At 43.9% G+C, this 25,069-nt stretch overlaps 1 protein-coding gene and 1 long non-coding RNA gene across 6 annotated transcripts in view; one reads left to right on the forward strand and one right to left on the reverse strand.

Annotated features, from left to right (window-relative positions):
• Positions 1–24,624, forward strand: LOC139437303 (uncharacterized). 5 transcript variants are annotated; one of them, XR_011647045.1, is made up of 5 exons: positions 1–171; positions 12,797–13,128; positions 15,325–15,462; positions 22,975–23,080; positions 24,314–24,624. It is a non-coding gene; the product is annotated as an uncharacterized lncRNA (long non-coding RNA). The 5 variants fall into 5 exon arrangements; XR_011647046.1 differs by having other exon boundaries at positions 12,797–12,885; XR_011647047.1 differs by lacking the exon at positions 15,325–15,462.
• The window catches only part of SLIT3 (slit guidance ligand 3), a 640,577-nt gene that overhangs the window by 360,150 nt on the left and 255,358 nt on the right, over positions 1–25,069 (reverse strand).

The following is a 25,069-nucleotide window of genomic DNA, read 5'->3' on the forward strand; positions in this document are numbered from 1 at the left end:
CCGGCTACACTGTAGCAACCCCTTCAGCCTGTCCCTGCCTCCCACCTGCTTTTCATCACTCATTCGTATGCCACCTCTGAGGTCTCCAACTCCATCCTACCATTTCATGGGTCCTTTCCAACTCAAGGGCCAAGCTCAGCATTAACTCAGAGCAGCCTATATCTGCACCAGGTAAGCACCTAAGGGCTGCCTGGCTATAAAGGAAGGCTTCTACTGGGGGAAACTGAAATTTAGCAAACCAAGATACAGGCAGGGACATCTTTTTTGTTTCGTAATTAAAACTGAAACACGAGCCCTCTATTCTAGGAGACCCGACCACAGGTTTCATTTTTCAAAGGGCTACCTGGATGCTTATTAAAGGCCAACTTGTCCCAAAGATTGGGTTACTTCACTTTCAGCAGCTGCTTGACCTCTCCCTCTTAAGCCCCTTCTTAGGTGAAGACTTATATGGAATTAAACCCCGCTAAATAGGTGGCCAGGGCAGCCAGGGCCAGAGGCCGTTCCTCAGCAGACAAATACTTGTTGAGCAAGCCTGGCTCCTTCCATTCCTTCAGGGTTCTGCCCAAATGCTGGCTCCTTGGAGTCCTTCCTGGACCTCCAAATAAAAAGTTGCACATCTTCCTTTTCAATTTTCTCATGCCGTTTATCATAATGCATCTCACTTCTATCTTTGCTGACTTGCTTTGGCTTGACAGCCTCTAGATCATCAGCTCCACGAGAACAGAGACTCTGCCTGTTTTGTTCACTGCTATAGCCCCTGCATGCAGTGGTTTCTTTTTTTTTTTTTCCCGTTATCAGGGCCAGGGATTGAATCCGAGGATCTCGTATCGGGGAAGCTGGCACTCAACCACTGAGTCACTTAGGCTCCCCTGAGTTGGTTTTTTCACTTGTTTGTTGTTTGATTTTTTTGGGGTGTTTGAGGAGGCACTGGAAACTGACTCTGGGACTGCCCATGTGGGAAGTAGGCGCTAAGTCATTTGAGCCACATCAATATTTGGTTCCCTGCATGTAATAGTTTTTCACTGAGTCAATGAAGGACAAAAGTGAAAGATTCATAAAATGCCACATGAAAACGGAGACCACCTGCTTTTGGGGCTTGGATTACACCTGAGGTAGGGAGGGAGGAAGTCTGACGCCACATACATGGGCTAACCATATTCTTTATGAGAAGATAGGCCAGGACTGAGCAATTCAAGAAGCCCATTTTATCTGGTGGTATCACTTGCTATTATATATATTCATTCTCTCGCTCTCTCTATCTAACAGCTATATCTAGTGAATTTTCTAAACCAAAATTGGCCAGAACCAAGGTGCACGGAGTGAAAAGTCAGTATACATTTGATGAGCACCAAGAAACCTGAAGTGTAGGTAGGGGAGAGAGGATGGTAAGATGGGGAGAGAAGAAAGACTAGAAATAGCTATGTATTGGGGCTTTCCTTTGCTTGAAGTCTAAGACAGATTTTTTAAAAAGGTTAAGACTAATGTCAACAGTTTCCCTCACATGGGCAGTATACTTTCCTTTGCCCCTCAGAGCTGGGAAACCACGCTCTGTAGACAGGCGGCGGGGAGGGCAGTGTGGCAGAGCAGAGAAGATAAGAGTAGCCGTATTTGCAGAAGGTTTGAGAAACATCGTCAGCACATATCTGTGAATAAACTACAAACCACTGAGTTGTACACTTTAATGGGTAAATTTTATGGTATGTGAATTACATCTCAATAAAGATGTTAAAAGAAAAAAAAAAAGCAAGCACAGAAGATTGGAATGACTTTGGAGGTCAGAGAACAAAATTCTTTCAGGAAAGCAGAAAACAAAGGCTGGGCATTGAAGAGGACTATACGTCCAGACAAAAACAAATTACAGCCCAACCAACCAGACGAAAAACAAACCAACACTCTCTACAAGCGGATATATTTGGCCCAGTGTGGCTCTTTTGCATCTGCTGAAAGGACAAAACAAGAGTAGCGCTGGCATGCCCCTTGTCATGGTGGCCTTTGGCCCGCCACGGTGGTGGCACTCATGCCTAAACCTGCAAGGGCAGGGGCAGAGCATGCTTTCCTGTGCCCCTGATCCAGCAGGAGACCTCCTGGAGGTATGTGGCACCTCTGCAGGGACGCTGGAATCCTGAGTTCCAGGAGCCAGTCAGAATGGGGATCCTAAAACCAGAGTCTGCGTGAGTGCTCTCCTGCATGGACAGGCAGGGGCAAAGCCTCTGCCGTGTCTCCAGAAGCCATCCATGGTGGTGGCAGTGTAACCTGTAGGATTACTCTCTGGAACTTTCTAATCTTATCGATAAAATTAAGACATTGGAATAGATAACTCTCAAGATATTCCAGGTTAAAAATGCTAAAATTTTATGAAAAGCATGCATTTCTCCCTACCCCCTTTCTTTCCTCTCCCTTGCTCTTCCTGTTTCATCTCTGCTTCCCTTCCTTCCTCTCTCTTTGCAAATCTCCTTTCTTTGCCTCATAAAGGCCAGTGACCCCAGCAGTACAGCAGGGAACTCAGCAAATCAGGAAATGTTTTCGCAAGGTTTGGAGTAGCAGATATCCCACGATTATAATTCAACAATCTAGTCTTGGGCTGTAAGACAAATCCCCAAGTCTCCTGTTGAGCTATGAATAAGAAAAACCAGCCAGTCTGTATCTGGGGATACAGAGCAATAAATATAAGCACTCAACCAATTTTGGTCTAATAGAGAAACTCGTGTGTACACAGAAATACAACATTTCTGCTGCAGATATTAAGCCATAGCAAACGGGTGAAATGGTTAGCAATTAAGGAATCACCCTGATAATTGGGAGAGTGGATTTTATGGATCCAGAAAGCTTTCTAGGAGAGGTAGCATACTCTGCAAGTTTAGTGAACTCAGTAATTAATACCATCATTCTTCATTAGGTTCATCAGCTCTGCCTATGAATTGAGAAATCATTCTGTTTGGGATAGAACCATAACGAAAACATATATAATAATTGTAATGACCATTTACTCAACACTATGCTGTGAACTGTACTAAATTCCTCAGATACCCACCTCACTGAATCCTCACAACAAAACAGAAGATTGATTTTAGCATAGTGTTAAGAGCATATTAAGAGTCACACAGACTCTGCTGCTCTCAGCACCTCAGTTTTTTTATCTGTGAAATGGGACAAATAATGGTATAGAATACCTCACCTCCCATCCCACCCCTCCAAAAAAAGAGAATACTTCACATTCGTGTGATTTTTCAATTAAAAAAATGACGGAAAATACCTAATTCAGTGTTGAAGCATAGTGAGCACTCCATAAACGTTATCTATTAATTTAGTAACATTTGTCTAAACAAGGCTGCACGTGCCAAGAGAGCATAAGCAACTTGTCCAAGGTTGCACAGCCAGCATGGGGTAGAGTCAGGATTTGAACCCAGCTCTCTTTGTCTCTAAGCACCATTTTTGACATTGAAATGATCACCAATGCACTGAAATTTTCTTGATGGCAACTTCTTTAAATGTTTGAATAAACTTAGCACTTTCTGCGTGACTTGACCTGCAATCTTCCTTTAAAAGTCACTGTGGATCTGCAGTTCAAATAATTTTGCCCTGGAAAGGTCAGGCTAATTAGAAGTAGGTACACCTGCGGTCTTTATGTGGAGGTAGGTAGATCAGGCTGCTTCATGCATCATCTGTGATTCCAGACATCTCCCTCCCTCCCACCCCGCAACAGCCCTCATTCTGGACTCTTCTGGAACATTCCCCTTCTGCTCCTTCCCTAATTACCCAGGTCACAGTGGACACTGGAGGTCCCTGACACAGACACGTTGAGGAACAAGCCAAGAGGAGCAATGGCCCAGAACGGGCAGGAGAGGCACGAACCTGGAAATGCTGGAGACACTCACCAAAGTAAGCCTTTTAAGGAAAGGAAAGCAACCACCTTGGCACCGTGGGGGACACTGACAACACTCATGCCAGCCCCTGCTCGCAGCAAGGTGGGAATGGCAGGCCAAATTGCAAGCCATCTGCAGCCAGCTCCTCAAAGTCAGCCGAAGGCCTCCCACGAGCCTGCACATAACAGCGGGGCCAAATTACCTGTAGAATGGATGACCTCACAGGTGTGTGCTGGCGGCAGCAGGGACTGGGAAGGGCAGCAAAATACTTGACAGATCATCAGCCCTATGAGGAAGGTCCTAAGGGAATTGTGCCTGTCAACAACAACAAAAAAGTCTAAGGAACGCCCCAGTGTGCTCTCTCTTCAGCACTGGAGAAGTTTTATTTGGTTTGTTTGCTTTTATGAGGAGGATCCAGAGAGGTAAACAGGAGCCACTGAGGATCAAAGAAAGGAAAATGGGTTTAAGCGGGAGGAAAATTCCAGCAGGACAAAAGAAAGCCCTTTTTAACGTAGGGCTCATAAGACTGCTAAGACTCCACTGCTGAACGAGGTTATGATTCTACTCATAAATCTTCAAGAAACAATTCCAAACAAAACAAAACAACACTTTCCCTTTGTACACACCAGAGTTCTATAATGCCTCCGATTTATCCCACTTGTCCCAGTGCTATCTGCCTCACTTATGCCTGCTGCCCCAGAATCACCTCAGGAGCTTACCGAAATGCAAGTTCTCAGGCCCCATTCCAGACTAATGAATCAAAATCCTGGGCGGGGGCGGGGGTGGAGCATGGTGCCCTATAACCCACACTTTCACCAAGCTCCCAAGGTGGTTCTTGAGTCCACTAAAGTTTGCTGTGAAGTCCCATGTCTGCATAAAGGGAGTGAAGCAATGTTTGTGCAAGTCCCTTTGAGCTTGAATTTTCTGAATGTATGCAATTTACCAAACTCATCCGAGGACTTCTGGAAAGGGCAGGAAAATAAAAATAAAAGCTGCCTTTTCTGGGAGATGGGTTTGCTCTGCTGCCAGAGCACCACCCTGAGCCCAGGGCAGTGCCAAGCCGTGGAGTTGAAGAAGAGCATTTGGCTCTGGCCATACATTTTCACAGACAGACAGCTGAAAGGAGGCTTCCAGATCTCATCACAGGGGTATGGGGACTAGAGAAACTCGCAGGTCTGTTCAGTTCAAGGCACATTTCCATGCCCGGAACTGAGACCTGTGCACGGGACTCCCGCCCTCTACCAGAAAAGGCAATCTAAGAGGAATGTTTCCCCCCTCTTATCGCTGAGGCTGGGTGGTGAACTGCTCAAACACTTATTGATTTGCTCTTCACTCTTCACTGCTTTGCAGTCTTCTTGCTAAGGGAATTGAAAACATCCCCACCAATTCTGCCAGTGGGCGATTGGCTAGTTCTAGGGGAAAGCAGGGGGCTTAAAGGCAGGTTTCTTTTTCCTTCTGTTTCCACTACATCTTTGGAACATGAACACATGGGCTGGCATATGGGACTCCCTTCCCTGGGTCTTCCTGTGGAGCCTTTCTCAAGGTTACTTGGAAAGCAGCCCTGCCTCTCTCTGCTGGGGTGCTCACTGGCACCCCGACGGGCACTGCCACTACTTAACTCACCCAGGCCAGGCGACCTCCTCCCACTCTGGGTTGCCGGGCAGGCGGCAGGAAGGGAAGGTGGGTGGCAGGGCTGCTTCCCAGCCTGCACCGGGAGACCTTTTAACTACAGCATGGGGGGTGGGGGGAGGGAAGTGCCATGGCGTTAGGAATCTGGACCTTCCAGCCGTGGCAGCTCCTTCCTCATGAGTGTGAAGCGCTCTCATCCGAGCAAACCCTTTCCTTTCTCAGATCTGGGGGGCAACATATTTCAGAGGAGGGAAGCCAGTGATGGAATGCTAAAAGAAGCAAAGCTAGTAGCTGGGTCGCAGCCTGGTTAGAAGCTTTGACTCTCTGCCCTTTGTTTCACATCCAGTTGTGGGCGGTGCCATATGCAATTCACTACTAATAAGAATTCCAAATCCGTCCACTTTTATATGCGTGTGTGTGTAAATTAGCAAGATCGTTCCTGCGCCCATGCACTCTATTAGCCATCCTTGACGGAAAAAGAAAACTTAGGCTTACTATTAGATTAGATGAGATTACTGGACTTGTGCATACAACGCATCTTATGTCCTATGTACTCCGGAAAGCTCATTACTGGTCACAAACACAAGAGTCAAAAGGAATAGCGTAGCAATATTTATCAAATTGTCATCACCTACCCCCTCTATTACCTGCTAATCTAGCTCGGGAGCATGTTGAAAATGCAGATTCCTAGGCCTCATCCTAAAGCTACTGAGGGTGGAGCCTAGAAATCTGCATTTTAATAAACCTCCTTTTCATAATTTTCATATCTTTCCTTCTAAGTATAGCTGAAAGAATTTCTCTTTTAATCTAAAGGATTAATTAAATCAGTCTTCTCACTTCTTTCATATCCTCTTAATCCATTTTCTTTTCCTGCCTTCAGCAGAGGAGATACACTTGCATTTTTTTCACTTCTTTTCAAATAGTCTGAAATATTCTTGTTCTGTTCTTTGCTTGGGAATAAGTCTTTTCCTTAGTCTAGAACAGAGGTTGGCAATCTATAGCCCACAGGCCAAATCCCACCTGCTGCCTGTTTTTAGAAACACAGTTTTATGGGACCACAGTCACACCCATTTGTTTATGCATTGTCTATGGCTGCCTTTGCACTACAACAGCAGAGCTGAATAGTTGAGACAACGAATACATGGCCTTTCAAACCTAAAATAGTTACCATCTGGCCTTCTATAGAAAAGGTTTGCTGGACCATGATCTAGAAGGGTGGGTAGAGACTGGCTAGCTGTCCAACAAACCCATTTCCATGTCTTCCTGGGTACATGCCTAGACTGCATTTCCCAGTCTCTCTTGCAGTGAGGCATGGTCATGACTGAGTTCTAGCCAATGAGATGTAAGAGGAAATGATGTCGGACACTTCCAGGCTTTGCCTGTACCACTTCCCAGAGCTCATCCTCCGTGCTGCAGAGGAACCTAGAGAGCCTTCAGATGAAGGTGGCAGAGCCTCATGGAGGAGCTTGAGCCTCTTAACACCTGGAGGCAAGTCACTGCCCATGGTGGGGAAAGCCATTTTGGACTTCCTACGAGAACTAAACCTCAATTAGTTTGAGTTATTTTACATTATTTTAAATTCATTTGTTACAGCTGCTCAAATTAATGTAAACATGGAGCCCCTCCCTTTGGCTGGAAGTTAGAGTAAGGTCTTTTCCTCTTTCAGAAGGCTTTTCATCTCAAAAAGCACAGATGAGGTACAGGGGGTGCTACCTGAGTAAAGGGGAAAGAGAAAGATGGAGGAGGAGCAGAGAGAGGAGCTAGTTGTGGAAACTATTTTTGCCTGAGGTCTTTACTCATACCCTACAATGCCAACACAATGAGATTACTCTCCTCAACGTTGACTACTACACACAGTGCCTACAGGAGGAGAGATGCCCTTTCTCCAAGAGAGAATTATTTCTAAGAGAGATGGGGCAGTCTAGGATCAGAGTTAGAATCGCATAGAAGACTACAAAGTACAAAGGGAACGTGGTCTGGATAAGGTGTGGCAGAAACCTTTGCAGTTCTTTCCTGCCAAAATTAAGCTGTGAACCTTGAGGCAAGTCACTGCCCCTTTGGAGCCGTGACTTCCTCATCTATGGAAGTCTGTACCCTAGAATGTCAGAACCAAACTGGATTTTATTTTATTTTTTTAAAGATTTATTTATTTCTCTCCCCTTCCCACCTCCCCCCCGCCCCGGTTGTCTGTTCTCTATGTCTATTTGCTGCGTTGTCTTCTTTGTCCGCTTCTGTTGTTGTCAGTGGCACGGGAATCTGTGTTTCTTTTTGTTGCTCATCTTGTTGTGTCAGCTCTCCATGTGTGCAGCACCATTCCTGGGCAGGCTGCACTTTCTTTCGCGCTGGGCAGCTCTCCCCACAGGGCGCACTCCTTGCACATGGGGTTCCCCTACACGGGGGACACCCCTGCGTGGTACGGCATTCCTTGCATGCATCAGCACTGAGCATGGGCCAGCTCCACACAGGTCAAGGAGGCCTGGGGTTTGAACCGCGGACCTCCCATGTGGTAGACGGATGCCCTAACCACTGGGCCAAGTCCACTTCCCCCAAACTGGATTTTAGATAGAACTAGTTCAGTGGTTCCCAAATGGAGCTCTAAGGAGCCCTGTGATCCCTCTGAGGTGGCTCAGTGTCTTCCGCCATGTTTAGTGGATGTGCAGTAGGCAGGTTCTGGGTTGCCCACTAGCACGTAATGACTAGTTATGGTGGGATAGTACTTTGAAATAGTAACTGAGGTGTTTCCCACTGGCCCCTCTGACACATGTATCCTCCCGTGTACCTGCACAGTCAGGATGCCTTCTACCTTTTGCTTGAGATATGGTTTGCCCCAGCAAACAGAGGGAACAGAGACATTCATTCATGGTTCTTAAATTTCACTTGCACTGTCCAATATGGTAACCACTAGCCTCCTTTGGCTATTTACATTTAAGTCAATTAAAATTAAAATTCATCAGTCACACTAGCCACATGTGGCTTGGACTACCATAATGGAAAGAATAGATAAAGGACATCTCCACCATTGCCAAAATTCTATTAGACAGTGCTGATCTAGATCCTAAACATTCTCAGAGCATATTTGATTAGTCAGAATGTTATCCCCTCCTCCAGAGATTCTTCTGGCTGGGGAAAAAATTAAAGGGACATTGAAGGAAACTTAAATACAGATGGGTGCCTGATGAGAGAATCTTTCCTTAACCACCCTCTACCAAGTGCCAGGACTGGATGTGGGTAGGAGGGTAGGGAAGGAGAATGACAGAAGCTGATGTCGAAGGAGACATCAACCCCACTCTCAGATGGTGCCAAGTGAGGGGGCCAAGGCCACTCAGAATTCCCTTGGCTCTGACCTGGTGTCATGCACTCAAGATGGTAATTAGCAGCCTTGCCTCAAAGATAGCCTTCACAAATTTCCCAGAGCCCCGGAAGAGCAAGGAAAGAGACAGTCTGATTTCCTCAAGAACTGCGGGGAAGCAGCGGGTTGGGTGAGATGCCAAAGTGAGCAGACAAGCTCCATGAATGAGATGCCCGCCATCTCCTCCTTTATGTGGGCACCATTTAAATCCTCTGGAACCTAGACACGGCTCTGGGAAAGGGGAAGGGGCACCTCGAAGTGCCTGAGGCTGATTTTGCTACGCAGTGGAAGGTGCACAGGAATGAGAAATTGCTATAAAAAAACTGAAGTCACCTTTCTTTTGCATACTTAGATTTGCAGGCTGAAAGTTATACCTGCTACATAGTTCCATATATTTGTCTTCCTCAAAAATAATCTTGCCGATAAAAACAATGAAAAGTTTCAAATGTTATCTGAGTCAGAGTTCTCTGATTCTTGCAGCTAAAAGCAATCCTGTTGGGTATAATGGGATTGGAGGAAACAGGCAAATGCAGGATGTGGTTTCAGGCCCCTCATTGTTTTAGATGAAACTCTGGGTGTGTAGAGGTGGCGAAAGTCTCCGGTACCTGACGTCCCCCCTAAGGGACAAGACCCAAAGGGAGTAAACCATCCAGCACACACTCTGAGCTAAAACACCTAAGTGCACCAAAAAAGAACATGCCCCAGCCCAGTTAAGTCCAGCTTTGTTCCACAAGGAAATGAGCAAAACGTGAACGGTTATCAAGCACAACGTGCGACATCATTCTGGTGTAATCACCAGAATTGCTTGCACTTCTAATGATGCTCATTCTAAAATTATGTTCACTGTGTACACGGAGGTGCCTAAGGAAATGCAAGCAAGCTTTCAGTGCGTTCCTGAATAATTTCTTAATCAAGTTATTTAGTGTCATATCAGTCATGTTTGTATCACTTTAGATGCCCATTTTTGGTGGGGAATTGTACAGATGTCCAGATGCAGATAAATGTGAGAAAGCAAAACACTGAAGAAGATCCTGAGCACCAGGGCTTAGGAGTGATTTTCTCCATGCGGTCTGCACGCTGGGGCAGGGCGGCGAGCTCCCTGTTAAGGCGAACTAGTTTATTCTTTGGAAAAATGGGTTGTGTTCTTCAAGGTTGTTATTTTAAAAATATTCCTCTCTCTCTCCTCTTCCTCATTCCTCTCATTTTTCTACCCTTTGTTCCCTTTTCTTCCCATTGCCAGCGACCCTCACTATTCCTTCTATAATCCTCACACTGCCACCTTTTTGCTCTAAACCCTTAGACTCTACCTCCCTCCAAATTATTTCCCCCACGAAGATCCTACCCCAAGTTGCTAGCACAGGTGGATGATGCTTGGATGACTGTGGGAGTGTGGGAGCGACGTTGTATGGGTTAGAACAGGGAGGCTTTTCTGTTACTTTTCCATCCCTTAAAACAGAGGTATGCAGGTAGCCTACGATCAGATGCATCTTCAGAAGGAGAGGAAGGATTAAGCACAGCAAAGGGAAAGGAGTGTTCTCCTACCTCAGAGGAAACACTTGCACCCCAGTTCCGCAGGAGAATCTGATTCTGCCAATAGGTCACGCTGGGGGTGTCCTAAGTGCTGCATCCTGAGCCAGAACCCTTGTGTGCTATTTTCTTCATTCTCAAAAAACAGCTGCGAGGTAGGCATACCTATTCTCCTGTTATGAATGATGAATAGGATGGCTCAGGAAGGTTATAAACATGCTCAGGCATCCAGCTGGTCAGTCTCTGAGCCAGGAGCCGAAGCCAGCGAGCAGGGTAGTGCATGGGGACGCAGCTTCAGGACTGAGCAACGGGGAGAACCCCAGCTGGCCAGTCCATCCCAGAAGGATGTGGAGGGACCTCTGAAGGGGTTTTTGAAGCTCTTTATTGAGAGCTTTCCATGTGCCTTATCTAGAAAGCAGGGGGTCTGGGATTCCAGAGTCCAAGTCCTCATCCAATAAGCTACACTGCCCCCAACACGAGCTGTAGGCAGCTGCAAATATTCCAGCTGAGGATGCAAACTTTCCCACTGGGGAGAGAAAGCTATCAGTCCCCAAACCCTTACTGGGCAGAGGAGGCAGAGGCCCGTTTTCTGCCACGGGTTGCTAGAATGGTTCTGAGACTTTCTAGGTTGATGAGGCCATGATTCTACTCCAGATTGTGCTGCTTCCTCAGTTTCCAGAGCAACAGAAGAGGATTGGGAGAACACACGTGCTATCCGATTTGGACGGGTAGGCGAGCAGCAGTGTTTTTCGGTGGGAACGGAGCGTGACACAAACAGGCTTGGCTCCGTGCCTCGCCCAAGCTGCCACACGCACCACATTCTCCAGAAGCAAACGGATAGAAACCCAGAATAAACCAACCCTCTGCTTGTCTTGAAAGAAGAATAGCAGTGACAGGGCAAAAAAGAGACCAAATAAAGAAAAGGCAAAAAGAAAGGAAAAACACAAACCCAAGACACAGGTTCAGCTTCAAGCAATTCCTATCTATGCATATGGAATCCTCACAGGGCTATAAGATGAGAGAACAACCAGGACTCCTGGATTCTCCAGAGACTTCCAAATCCCAACAAATCAGAAAGCAATTAGCAAAATTAAATTCCTTCTCATCAGGTCACTGTTTTTTCATTACTGGGACCGGAACTTCTTTAGAGAACAGGTCTGAATGGAAGTGTGAGCCAGGGAAAAGTGCTAGAAGTTTCAGAAAGCAACCCATTCTCATTTGCCAAGCTAGACTAAAATCAGAGAAGGCTGTTTAAAAAGGACTTCTCTGGATACGATTCTGGAATTAGCCAGATTCATGAGAAATGATCTTTTAAAAATTATCTTGAGTCCATCCGGAATCTTAATTAAAGAAGCTACCACTCAAGCAGGGAAGGGGCACATTCAGAAATTACTGTGGCCACACAATGGACATAGGAACCTGGACTCCTGAGTTCTCGCTCATTCTGGAAGGTCATACTTACTGAATGTCTCCAACATCTCTGCCCAGTGGTGGGTTTCGTAGATGTGATGTGCAAGAGAACAAATTAGTTGGGTCCAGAGAAGATGTAGAGAGGCTCACAACCATTTCCCTGGAACAGATGGTAAATTCTTCGCTCTTTTTTCTTTTCTTTGGTCTTGTTCTCTTCTGAGTTCCTTTTGTGGGATACACTGGGGAATCCGGAAGTCTCATTCCACACCTGATAGGAATTAGGCATATAGGAAATTTGGACCTCTGCGTTGTGAGCAAAGAGATGGCTGAGATCAACTCTCCCCTTGACAGAGAGGGAAGCACACAGCTCCAGGGGCCTCCTAGAGTCATGGTATGCAAATAATTAAACAAATGGTTTAACAGCAATGTTGTCAGAGACAGAATTTCCAATTCCATCACCATGGTGACAGCTCATCAAAAAAAAATTCTAAATCTAAAAATTGCCTTCATTTGACTGATGGGAAATAATAAATAGGGTTCTGGGGCTTGTGCTTTGTATTAAATGCCACTACCATCCCCAACTCTCCCCTGGCTTCAGCTTTTATACTTGCCTCGGTCCTAGCACAGCTATAGCCACCTGTGCTTCTTTCCCCAGGTTGCCCTTGAACCCATGAGCATAAAAGGAGAATGGATCATTCCCCCAAATCCCAAATCACCAGCTTGCCTCCTCTCCCCTAGCTCTTCCTGGCATTCATTAACTTTTGACCCCAGGCCTATTGGCTGTCCACAGCAATATCATAGACAGGCACTTACGGAAATGATGCCATGGTATGGATAGAAAGTACTCAATAGAAAAGGAGACTAGGATATCCTAATGGACTGAGACAGAAATAGGCACCTGTGTCTTCCTTCTGTTTTAAAGGAAATGTCAGAGTAAGATTTTTATGTTAAAAACTGAACTGTGTAAATCTCCAAGGCATCCTGAAATAGACTGAAGTTTATATTTTACCATTCCTAGGAGAACTGCATCTAAGCAACTGCTGTGGGTGTGAAGTTATCAAGAAGTTGACTAAAGAACAGAGATTTGAAAGACACATGCACCAAGTTGTAAGTGCAGGAAAATGTGCTGGGGATCTTTGCAAAGACAAGCACATGTTAGGGACCTCCCATCTCCATCACCTGGGGACTGACTGAGTGAACTATGACACAAACACAACGCAACACTGTGCAAGATGATGATATACAAAATGCTGAAGATCTGGAGTTAGTGACAAAGAAAGATGTCCAAGATAGATTGCTAACAAAAATATCTGGCTAGTAAACAACATGCAGAGTACAATCCCATTTAAGGTATATCTTTATGTATATATAAACACAAGGAAAAGAGTAGGAGGCTATATATCAAAATGTTAATGATTCGTTACCTCTGACAGTTTCATTTTATCTTTATATAATTTTAGAGCCTATAACAATATTTTACACAATGAGTTTGTATTAATATTATAATAATAGTTTTTTTTTAAAGTCTAAAGCTACTTTTACCGTGATTTTTTTTTTTTTTCCAAGAATAAAGAGCAGGGATTAGCTCACTGTTGTAGTGGGAGGCAACGTTAAAATTAAAAGGCTACATGGTGCCTTGTCCTCAAGGAGCCTGAAGTTTAAGTTAGGGGATGGTGTGTGCAGCCACATGAAATAACCACAAAGTCACAGATCTTTAGAATAAATGAGCTAAACCTTAGATAATGGTGGCCCATGATTACATGGTAGTTAGCAATAGGATGGCAGTTAAAAGTCAGAGACCATTGAGACTCCTGGCCCAGACTGAAGTGACCTTGGCCCAGATGTTTCTGTCCTGAGGGCCAGTTTCCTATCTGAAAGAGAGCATCTACCCCACGGGCTGCTGTTGAGAGTTACAGGAGGTAAAGCAACTTAACCCCATGCCCGGCACAGGGTACATTCAGGAGACGCCAACTTTCCTTACCACTCTCACCGGGAAGAGCCCATCAAAGCATATGTGGGCATATGTTGTCCATCGAAGAAAGACCTTCCTTTGGCCTAACATCTCCTGCACATTCCCAGTCCTCTATCTTCTGAAAAGACCCTTCCTCTAGCTTAAACAAGTTATTTAAGTTAAATGGCACTCATTTTGCCAGGAATGCATGGAAATCTGCCCCTCACTCCCAGGCACAATACAGCTTTTATTGAATGCTTAATCTGCTGATGACTTAATCTGTGATGAAACCAATCAATGCTCTCTCCCCTTTCCCCCCCCCAAGCAAAAGATTTGCTCGGCTCCAGTGCAGAGGTTCTGATTTTAATCTGATCCCTTTTCACTCCGCTCTCCACCACAGCCCACACGTCATTTCATTCCTCTCCCCACCGCTCCTGAACATAATCAGCCTGGTCCAATTTGCTTGTATAAACAGGAGGCCGAGGCAGGGGGACGCCCCTCAGCCCCGACAGGGCGGTTTTGCTTTTTATACATTATCCCGCCTTGTTTCCTGAGACCTTTCAATAGAGCCAGACTCGGAGGAGAGTTATATTAAACAGTTTGACTCCAAACCTAAACAGCCCCTGAAGCATTAGTGGTTCAAAGATCTCCTGGTGCATTTATAAAAAGCCATTGATCTGGGAAGAGGTGTTAGAAGACCTGAAATGCACTAAGAAAACTCCTTTCCTGGCAGGAGGCAGAGTGGTTTTCATTAAGGAACTGCCCTTTATCTCGTCACATTACTGACCTGGAGAAGCCGAGATGGGCTACTTTGCTCTTGCCTTGAAAGCAGGCTGCCTCGGGTGAGAAACCACGATTTTAAAAAAAGAGTTCATTTTTAAGACACACAAAGGACAGAAGAGCAGCTCTAAGAGTGGTTTGATTATCTGAGTCTGATCCTCAAATCTCATTGAAATTTCTAAATTTTGGGACCACCCCATCGTTTGGTTCTCAGGACCTGGGGGGAGGAAACAATCTGTGAATCATGGTGTTCAGAGTTCCGAGGAGCTTGAAATGTCACCTAGAGCAGGGGCCATTCTTAAATCAGAACCACACATATCCAGGGGCCCGAGTCACACCTTCAGGACAGCGCAGCTTGGCGTCAGATCTCACTGGGTGACTGAGACGAATTCCTTCCCCTGTGTCTGCATTGTTTCTGCATCTATAAACTGGGCGTTGTTGTGAAGTAACATGTGTAAAGTGTTTTGCACCGTGCCTGGCACATAGTTAGCCTTTGAGTAATGTGAGCTATTATTACCGCTTGTTGTTGGCGTTTTTCTTAGTCTGAAAATTATGAGCAACAGTTTGTGTTTATGTGCTTATGTGCACATGTGCATTTTCCTGGGAAGAGGTCCACACATTTCATTTTCTTAAATGACCTCCCCTCTAGCCCCCAAGGGGCAGCACCACTAATCCAGCTAGACCAATCCTCTCCTTTAACTGACAAAATCCTGCCCAGAGGTTTAAGTGGTGTTTGCACAGTTACTTGGTAAGCTGGTGGCAAGGCCAGAGCTAAAACCCCAAATCTTTGACCCTCTGTCTCGTGCTTTGCAAAGTTTCGGAAACAGAAGCGGCAGCCTGGAAGTGTGGAATACGAGTGGACACGGAGTGGTGGTGTCTGGGAGAATGCAGGGGTCTGGAGCCGAGATGGCTGCAGAGCTGTGAAGAAATCACAGGCATTCACAGGAGAGAAGGTGTGCAAACCAGGCTTGGGAAGAATGGGTGGGGACCACCAGGAAAGTGGTGTTTTTTGTTTGTTTTAAATTAGGGCACCTTGATCTTCTCCCTTCCAAAACTCCTTCGCACGCCTCAAAGCAATGCTACTGGGAAGAGGGTTGATCCGATAAGCCATCCATACACTTTCCAAAGTCCAAGAGGGTATATGCGTATTTGACTAAGAAAATAATTTTTAAGTTTGTACTTCATTCTCCAAGGAAACCCAGCCACAGGACCTTGAGGTGTGCACTCTTTTCTCTGACCAGGTTCTTTAAACTACTTGGACATCTCCCTAGGTCAGCGTTTCCAGTTTGGTCTGGGACTAACACCATCAGTACTGCCTGGGAACTTGTTAGACAGGCAGATGTTCCAGTCCCTCCTCAGACCGACTGAATTGGACTCTGGGATGGGCCCAGCCACCTGTGTCTTAACAGGGTCTCCAGGTGACTCTGATGTGCACTCCACTTTGAGAACCATTGATCTAGATGTTGGTGTGGTAGAGAAACCAAGCCAAGAAAGAGGGCACAGAAGAGCCTTCCAGAAACCCAAATCCCTGGAATATATATAGTTCCTTCTGTATTTTGCAAACAAGCGATCTTGGAGGGAAGTGGAAAATAAATTTCAAGGCCTTTCATCTCAGTTACGATGACACCTTCCCTTAGCTTTGTGCAGGGAGGGAAGGAGGGGTGCCTCCAGGCTTGTGGGAATACACAATTCCAATGGAACCCAAGGTAATTTAGGGGCAATGAGTGTCTGCACATTCTCCATCAATGAGGCTCCATTCATCCAGTTAATCTCTATCTTCAAATCATAAATAAATATCACTGAGTGTACTTGGGATCCTTTTAGCACATTCTGCCCACTGGAATTCTGTCCTCTGTCTTATAATCCAAGGCTTTTAGGGGCCACTTCAGCTCCTGAAAAGGGGGAAACAAGCCCAAACTTTGGCCGGGTCCTGCAAGCCCCTTGGACAAAAGCTCCCTGCCAGGTGGCACCATTGCCTGAAGCATGCCTCTCTGGCTAAGCCTGTCCTCTGCCCCCATTATTCAAGTCATTCATGATATTTCCTTGCTATTGTGGGCAGTCTTCCCTGACCTCTCCTTGACTGCACCTTGGCTGAATGTGCAATCGCGTGGGTAATGCTAATGCCTTGCATTGCTTTACTATTTCCAAAGGCCTTTCATAATCTGTTCAATTTGATCTTCCAAACTAGAATGCTGTCATTGCCATTTCCCCACTTTCCACCACCCCCAATCTCTTCAGTTTACAGACGGTGCTACTGAGACTTTCAATGTTACATGAATGACCCACTAAATCTGCACAGCTAATAATTGGGTGACATGGTAGTTTCAAACCCAGATCTCCTGATCTGCAGGTGAAGATCTATTATAGAACTTTGCCTCTTTCTGACCACCCATCTAAATCCATCGTGCCAACGAATACTGTATTTGTTCTTTCACTATGTTTATGTCTTAGGAATGTCTTTGTAATGATGAAAATCAGTTCATTTTCCTTAATTTAAAAGCCTTAAGGAGAAGAAATCATGTTTGTATTAATTTGTACTGAAATAGTAAAGTACTTCTACCTACACAAAATATTTTAATTTTTCTTATTTTATCTACAAAACAATCCAATGAGTTAAATAGGATAAGCATTATCATATTTATTTTATTGGCAAGGAAACTGAAGCTTGGCCGATAAAGGTAACTTAATGTTCCAAAAGTAGAAAGTAGTATGGCTAGGAAGAGAGTTTGGATTTTTGATTTCTGGTACTATGCTTATCTACTAGATAGGTCATTTTAAAATTATACCTCAGAGTCCTAGGTACTTGAGGGACTTCTGGGGGGAGTCATGGGAAGGTAGGGCAGGTAGGGTTCTAAGTATCCTACTTCTGGTTCAAATAGAATGTTCTCTCCTTTAGAAACAGGTTGGAAGCCACTGAAGGCTCTCAGCTCCTCTCTAGAGTAAACAGCATCGCACCAATCAGGTGTAGGCAGTAGCGCCAGAATAATACAGTTGCAGATGACCCAGATCAGCCCTGAGGTTGCTGCCAGCCCTGTGCTGAGGTTAGCCCTTACTTCTTGGCTTGCTCTTAGTGGGGGTAGTGAAAACTGCACCGTGCCCTTTGGTAGGGTAAGTAACCCCTCAGCCTTTGCATATGCTGTTCATTAATTCAATAAATGTTTGTTGCGCAATTACGATGTGTCAAGCACTGTGCTAGCGTCTAGAAAAATAGTGGTGGAAAAATAACTTTGGTGATTCTATCTCTGCCCTCATGGAGCTTACCTTCTGGCAGAACTGAAACACATAATGACACCAATAAATAAATAATTTCAAATTCCCAGGAAGGAAAAATCCATTTGCTGTGGGAAATATCAGAGACTCCAGTTCAAAAGACGCTGCTCTTAACCACTCTGCTGCGCTGCCTATCGCTGCAGGAAAGAATAATGAGGGGGTGTGGTTTCCATTCCAACAGGAGGTCAGAGAAGGCTCCGACGCCACAGAGGTGGACAGAGAAGTTAGTTTTTATCAGCAGAGGAAGCAGGAAGAGAATTCCACCAAATGGAACAGCACTGAGCAGGCAGTGAATTACGTGGAGACCAGGCTGGCTGCGGTACAGGGGGCAAGTAGAGGATGGCATGAGATGGAGACGTTCAACATGAAATGGGGCGCCATTGAGGGATTGAAGGAAGGAGCGTCATGAGTGAATAACAGGTTTACAAGATGAGTTTGGCTATAGTCTGGAGAGAAAAATTGGAGCTGGTCAAGAGTAGTAAGTGAAGAGACCTGCGAGGAGGTTATTAAGGTGCTTTTCTTCTATATGCGACCTACCTGTCCCATTTAATTCCTGGCACAGGAAGTAACACCACGTTCTTGAGTGCCATGCAAGTTATCAGACAGGAAATCCACAGTTACACAATTCAGGGTGCCCTTGAGGTATTTCATAATTTAATGGACTAGACTTAAAAGAGCAAAAGTGGTAGAAATGAAAAGCCCTGCCTTGGAGTTAGATGACGTGGTTCCAGCCCACACTTCCCAGCTGTGGAATGTGGAGCAGGCCACGGGACTAACCATTATGGACCTTATTTTAACCTTCGGTGACAAGAGGATAATCATCGAACCTCTGTGGTTATCAGGAAGCCCACTTAAGTAATGTTAGTGAAGGTGCTTTTTAAACGGCAAAGCATGATTAAAATGCAGGAAGTCATCAATAGCCATCTCAAGCACACGAAGGAATTTTAATAATACGTCCGAGTAAATATGGCATAATCTTTTTCTCTGATTGTATCCTGAAAATAGATTACTAGATCAATAATTGGGTGTTCTTTGATTGGCTAGAAGTTTCATATTTCATAAATCTACCTTAATTTTTTTAAATACTAAAAGTTTTACAATTACTGAATAAAAACCATTTTTAGTCTTTAGAATGATGTTTACTCTGAAGTATAATTATAATTACATTGTATATATTGACATAGGACAATTTCATTTTGGAGCTTTCCTCTCATATTTGGTTCATATCATGTTTCCCAAATTTTAATCAGTTATATGCCACCATCACATATATTATTTTACCATAAATATGTAAATATCAACTTGGTATTTTATTTAAATGGAATTTATATACACTGTGCTGTTTTTTTCTTTACACATTTCAACCTAAAGATAACTACCTGTGAAATCACAGGGTTGATATGTTTATTAAGGCTTATCCTAATTTACATTAAAATAGTTGCATGGCCTATTCTGGAACTATTGCGATTGATAATGGAAGTAAATGTAGCATTGATGTGCTGAAAGTGGCCACGGTAGCTGCTGAGGATAGGGAGTGGGAAGAAGATCTGTGATGTGGGGGCATTTTCAGGACTTGGAGTTTTCCTGGGTGGAACTGCAGGGACAGTTACTGGACATTGTATGTCCTTCCATTGCCTACTGGGTGGACTGGGGGAGAGTATAAACTATAATGTGGACCATTGACCATGTGGTGCAGCAGTGCTCAGAGGTATATTCACCAAGTGCAATGAATGTCCCATGATGATGGAGGAGATTGTTGTTATGGGAAGAGTGGGGTGAGGGGTGGGGGTGGGGTATATGGGGACCTCATATTTTTTTAATGTAACATTAAAAAAATAAAGACAAAAATTTAAAATTAAAATTAAAAAAAATATATATGGCATTAGCTATGGGTTTCAGATGGCTTTTTGCTACCATAAAGGCAATCTGAATTTAAACGCTCAAGTTACTAAACATGCTTAATAGACATGGATATTGAATTACATGTTTTATCAAAGCATTTTCTTCTTCGACCTATTGATTTTAAAAATAGATTTTTATTATTCAATTAAAAAAATAGTTGCATGCTATTAACATAAAAATAATCTAAAGGATCTCATAGGATACATGTAACACAAGTGGTAGACAGCATACCTGGGAAACAATTGTGTGGACTATTCATATTTTATGTCTTATTTCAACATCAAAGATAACAGGGTCTTCCACTGCCCAGTGGTCCTCAACATTAGAGTCACGTGGGGTGCTTTTGAAATCCTTGATGTCCAGCTGGACTCCAAGCCAATTAATCAGAATCTCTGAGGGAGGGAACCACACACCAGTATTGTTTATAGCTCTCTGGGATGATGACTGTATGGTCTTAGGTTGAGAACCACTGGTCTAGATTTTGGGATGCCTTCTAGGACTGCCCAATCTTAGAGACACTGGGCAGGTATTGAGGACAGACCAGTAGGGGAGACCATGGCCATAATGGAGTCAATTGCTGCTTTGGTCTCATTCCAAAGGGGACAGCCATCTGGGTAAATAATAATAAAATGACAGTAGAAATATTACTACTTCTACCAGGAAACATCACTTGAGGGCTAACTTTGTGTCAGTCACTCTTCTAAGTATTTTATATGAATTAGTTCACTTTTCACAGAAATACTACTGAGTGGGGACCATAATTATATATTTCCCAGATGAGGTGTCTGAGGCTCAGAAAGGTAGAGTAACTTGCTTAAGGTTATACAGCTAGTAGGTGGTAGAGCTGGAATGGGAGGCTCCTTAAAAGCACCCCACATTCCATTTTTTCATGATGGTTTCCTATTTAAAACACTTAGAACCTAGGATTTTGTTGTATAAAATTCAGAATCTTCTTTCTCTGTGACTTTATATATATTAGAGAAGTTCAGGTATACAGAAAAATCATGCAATAAGTATAGAGTTCTCATATACCCCTAATCTCAAAGTTTTCTTTATTTTAAGTACTTTGCATTAGGGTGGAACCTTTGTTACAACTGACGAAACTATATTATTATGACTATACTACTAATTATAGTCCATAGTTTATATTACGGGTTACTGTTTGGTTGTACAATCCTATGGTTTTATTTATTTATTTATTTATCTATCTATCTATTTATTTATTTCTCTCCCCTTCCCCACCCAGTCCCAGTTGTCTGTTCTCTGTGTCTATTTGCTGTGTGTTCTTTGTCTGCTTCTGTTGTTGTCAGCGGCACAGTAATCTGTGCTTCTTTTTGTTGCGTCATCTTGCTGTGTCAGTTTTCCGTGTGGGTGGCGCCATTCCTGGGCAGGCTGCACTTTCTTTCCCGCTGGGCAGTTCTCCTTATGGGGCGCACTCCTTGTGCGTGGGGCTCCCCTACGCGGGGACACCCCTGCATGGCACGGCACTCCTTGCACACATCAGCACTGCTCATGGGCCAGCTCCACACGGGTCAAGGAGGCCTGTGGTTTGAACCACGGAACTCCCATGTGGTAGATGGACGCCCTAACCACTGGGCCAAGTCTGCTTCCCTCCTATTGTTTTTTAAAATTTCTTATTCTGGTAACATATATACAACCTAAAATATCTCCTTTCAACCACATTCAAATATACAATATAGTGGTGTCACATTCAAAATGTTTTGCTACCACCTCCATCATCCATTACCAAAACTTTTCCACTGCCCCAAACAGAAACTCTATCCATTACACATTAATTCCCCATTCTCTATCTCCATCCCTGCCCCTGGTAACTTGTGTTCCATTCAATTTGCATATTATAATTATTTAATATAAGCAAGGTTATACAATATTTGCCCTTTTGGGTCTGACTTACTTCACTCAACACAATGTCTTCGAAGTTCATCCATATTATAGCATTTATAAGAACTTCATTCCTTTTAATGGTTGAATACTATTCCATTGTAAGTATATACCACATTTTGTTTATCCATTCATTGGCTGATGGACACTTGGGTTGCTTCTATCTTTTGGCAATTGTGAATCACGCTGCCATAATTTTGGTGTGCAAATAGCTGTTTAAGTCCCAGCTTTCAGTTATTTTGGGTATATACCTAGAGGTGGGATTGTTGGGGTCATATGGTAATTCCATTTTTAACTTTCAGGGGAACTGCCATCTGATTACCACAGTGGCTTTACCATTATGTATTCCTGTCAACAATGAAAGAGTGTTCCTATTTCTCTACACCCCCTCCAACATTTGTTATTTTCTGTTTTTTTTAATAGTAGTCATTCTAGTGAATATGAAATAGTACCTATGGTTTTGACTTGCATTTCCCTAATAGCTAATGATGTTAAGTATTTTTTATGTGCTTATTGTCCACTTGTATATCTTCTTTAAAGGAATGTCTATTCAGGTCTTTTGCCATTTTTAAATTGGATTGTCTTTTTTTTGTTGAGTTGTAGGATTTCTTAATATACTTTGGCTATTACACCCTTACTAGATATGTGGCTCCCAAATATTTTCTCCCATTCTGTATATTGTCTTTCTACTCTCATGATGAAGTCCTTTGATCAACAAATGTTTTTAATTTTAATGAGGTCCCATTTATCTATTTTTTTCTTTTGTTGCTCATGCTTTTGGTATAATGTCTAAGAAAACATTTCCTAATACCAGATTCTGAAGATCCTTCCCTACATTTTCCTCTAGGAGTTTTATAGTCAGTATTCTTTTATTTAGGCCTTTGAGCCATTCGTGAGTTCATTTTTGTATATGGTGTGAGGTATGGGCAAGCCATCATTCATTTGCATATGGATATCTAGTTTCCCCATTACCATTTGTTGAAGAGATTATTCTTTCCCCATTGAGTGGACTTGTTACCCTTATCAAGAATCAATTGGCCATAGATGTGAGGGTTTTCTCTGCCTTTTTATTATTTCTTTCCCCATCCCTACTCTTAAAGATGAGCACATTGCATAGATGTGAAAATGAAGACTTTTAGAGACTACGTTATTTCCCAGGTCATATAGCTGACCACATGTGTGGTCTTTTGCTACTCCCCTGACTTCTGCTGGCCATGGTTTTTCTCATTTGAGTTGCAAAAATAAACCCTTCTGCCTCATAGCCATTATCACTGGAAAAGAAAGAGGCATCCAAAGTATTGGGTCCCTCCTGCTCCTTGCCCTGGAAAAAGCTCTGATGGGAAGGAGAGATGATTTCTAGTCGCCCCAGAAGTCACTTTTCTCCTTTGTAGGATCCAGTTACACCCAACAGACTTCAATCTGAATAAACAAAACAAGATTAATGTACCTGGGGATCTCTGAGTCCAGCCTCAATTTTTAGCACCCAACTAGAGAGAGGTGAGAAGTGCTTCGGGATATTGTTTTCTAAAAGAGAGTTGAAGAAACCTTCCAATTATGCAGCAGATTCTGCTTCTGAGTTGAATAAGGGGCATGATATTGGGTGTTTTTCAAGCTTTAAATAAAGCAGTGAAAAATCTACCTCACTTCTCTCTGCACAAAGGACATTAAACATAGAGCATTTAATTTCCACATGATAGACTAATTCCGCCCTTGGCCCTTTCATTGCTTATATATATGGTGGACTCTGTGCAGAGATGTGGGAATAAACAGTCTTATGTAAATGAGAATCGACACACACTGATAAACCAAGCACCAGAATGACGTCTTAATTACACAGGACTCTAGTTGTCAAAATGAATGTGGTTTATTGACGTTCAGAGATTTCACTCTGTATTAAGTTGGACAACATTCTCCTGGGAGCAGAGAGCAAGGCACAGGTTTCTCATTATTTGGGACCATGTTCACAAGACTTGTCATAGCTGGATACTTCTCTGCATGGGCTACCTCCCTGAATCCCTAAACCCATGCCTGCTTGTGATGGCACAGGCAAAGCAAGGAGTTTCCAGGTGTGGGGTAAACTGCTTCCCATTGACCAGAGGCTCTTAAAAGCAGAGGTGTCTACGCCCTGCCACACCTCAGCCTCTATCCTGCCCATCCCCTTAGAGTCATTTCGGGCTCCAAGGCACCATCACAGCATCACCTCACTTCTGCAACTAATACTCCTGAGAGATACGGCAAGGCATTGGGATAGCCACTTTTTAACTTTGAGAAACCCGAAAAGTCAGGAATTAACAAGTTCCTGAAGATGACACTTGGGGGCTCAGCTAGCTCACATACGTTCTTCCGGGTGGCCTAAGTCTAGTGAGGTTTTATGCCTCGTAGCCCACGGCTCTTTCATGAGTTGACACCAAGGCCATTATCCTCGGGGGTCTGGGCTGTGTTTTCAAAAGGAGAGAAGACTACATTCAGACATGGGCCTAATCAAAGAGGTCTCGGTGGGTGTTAGGGTCTTTGCCTTGAAATAGAAAAACAATACACTCTTTCCCTCCACCCCCACTAATTAAAGTGTCAGGCTCAAGCCCCAACACTGATTTGACACATGACATGATGTCCCGTGTAAGCTGACGTGTTTTACGCTAACATCAAAGCCCTGTCAAGGATAATGGAGCGGGCTATTTAGTGTGTGCCCGCTGCAGCCTGACATCTAACTCCATCCCGCTTCATTCGCAGGCCCTCGCTCACCAGGAGATTAACCCGACGGGCTGCTGAGAAGGGACAGGACAGGCCCTGACAGGAGGCCCAGGATGCAGGGGAAAGGCAAACAAATCCACCTGCTCAGGGAAGACTTTTTCGACGACTGCCACCCTGGGACCTCTTCCTCCTGTAGACATCTGTGGCAAATATTATCGCAACCACTGATGTGGCACTGGGTCATTTACGACTGCCTTATGACACTGTTTTTCAGTATCGTTTTTGCACTGTTGTTTAACAACTTTGTGTGATTGTCTCTTCTCGCTCCAAATAAACCTCAACACCTTGAAGGCTTCCATAGGTGTCTGTATCCTAGCAGGCTTCTCAAATTCTCTGTGGTGAAGGGCCAGTATGTTGTTGCTTTTTGTTGTTTTAATTCTTAACCTACCGTGCACGAAAGCTTTTATAGACTATAATAAAATTGAAGTATTAGAGAAAGGAATGTGGGCTTGGATGATGTAGCAGTATCACATTACTGTAAACGTGTCTCAGTGCTTACTCTCAACTTTTGTTCTTGTACTGTTGCAGAATGGAAACACACACTTGGCTGATGGGCTCTGGTCCATGGACCACACTGAGTGGCACTAAACCAGAGTTCTGGAGTACCTGGAACAGTGTGGAACATAGGGTATTTCATCACTATGTAACTTTTGATTGACTATAGCTGATCCTCATAATTGGTAGAGTCAGTATCTATTAATACAAACTTATATACTTGCTAAAATTTATTTGTAA

Source organism: Dasypus novemcinctus, chromosome 2, assembly GCF_030445035.2.
Source record: "Dasypus novemcinctus isolate mDasNov1 chromosome 2, mDasNov1.1.hap2, whole genome shotgun sequence".
In the NCBI taxonomy this organism is placed as follows: Eukaryota; Metazoa; Chordata; class Mammalia; order Cingulata; family Dasypodidae; genus Dasypus; species Dasypus novemcinctus.